A 1,468-nucleotide genomic window follows, 5' to 3' on the forward strand; every position below is an offset into this window, starting at 1 on the left:
TATTAGTGTCATTAAGGGCAACATGTGGGTTTAAATCAGTAGTCTAATGAAGAAAACAGGTGACCATCACTGTATCAGTGAAAGGGGGCTACTGAATTAGAAGTAACAACAATAAACCAATGCAGCAAAAGGAGCAACTTTTATCACAGTTTTTTTTAAGTTGGAACAAGGAAAGAAATAGGGTTGGCTGTTTTGATTGATTGTATTTATAGTCATCACTTTTTTATTTTCAAACCTAATAATATAAAATTACCTTGACACAAAAAATGCCCTGTTGTGCCTCTAATGAGGGTCCTTCACATGAAAAGGTTTGGGAACCCCTGACATAATAAGCCTTATAATCGTAGCCTGAAGCAGCAAATATAATGTCTGAGTACATTGTAGACCCGGCGTTAAACGGAGTGTTCCCTTATATGTGTGTTTACAGTCATACATCTCCAGATATTATTTTATAGTATATATATATATTATATATATAACGCCTACTACCTCATACCACGTATACCTAAAGATATAATATGGCATGCCCGTTTAGCGAAATTGAATGAATCTTTGAATATATTGAATGAATATTTGAATATATGGAATGAACCTTGAATATATTGAATGGATTTTTGAATATATTGAATGAATATTTGCATATATGGAATGAACCTTGAATATGTTGAATGGATCTTTGAATATATTGAATGAATATTTGAATATATTGAATGAATCTTTGAATATATTGAATGAAAATATACTTGAATGAATCTTGAAAGCGCCCGCCTCGAACGGCATTGAAATGGAACCTTGCAATATATCTCGTGAATGAAGCCGGTTGAATATGATTTGAATGAACCTTGAATATATTGAATGAAAACTTGAAATAATCATTGAATGAATCGTTTGAATAATACTTGAATGAATCTTGAATATACATTGAATGAACCTTGATATATTCGAATGAACCCTTGAATATTTCGAAATGACCTTGAATATATTGAATAACCCTTGAATAATTGAATGAAACCTTGAACTGATGTCATCAAGGCACTGCTGCATCTTGTAGAAGTGAGAATGCGTCCATCAGTGGTCCAAAACTTGTGCAGCAACCAATGAGCAATGAGGAATCATGTAACTCATTGCCAAGTGCTTGTGCGGGCCAAAATCCTCCTGATAGTAACGAAGCCCAATCAACCGCTCTCCTGACGAAGAAGCCGAAACATTAGTGCAATGAAATGCAGCTGCTCTGTGCAGGCTTCATGTCTTAAAAAGAAACGCTTCAGGTCGTAAGTGGTAAAGCTTACACTTTTAGTCTATTTCCCCACAATAGATCGCGTAACGCGAGCTGGATGCCCAATAAAAAATGACACGTTAAAACAATACTAATTTTAACATTTTGCCAACAGACGGAGTAGTGTGTGTGTGTGTGGCGTTGATTTGTGACAGAGAGTGAAAAATAAGCCATGATGAGCCCCTGGTAACA

This window comes from Morone saxatilis, unplaced genomic scaffold (genome assembly GCF_004916995.1).
Source record: "Morone saxatilis isolate NCDOM2014 unplaced genomic scaffold, NCSU_SB_2.0 Contig22, whole genome shotgun sequence".
NCBI lineage: Eukaryota > Metazoa > Chordata > Actinopteri > Moronidae > Morone > Morone saxatilis.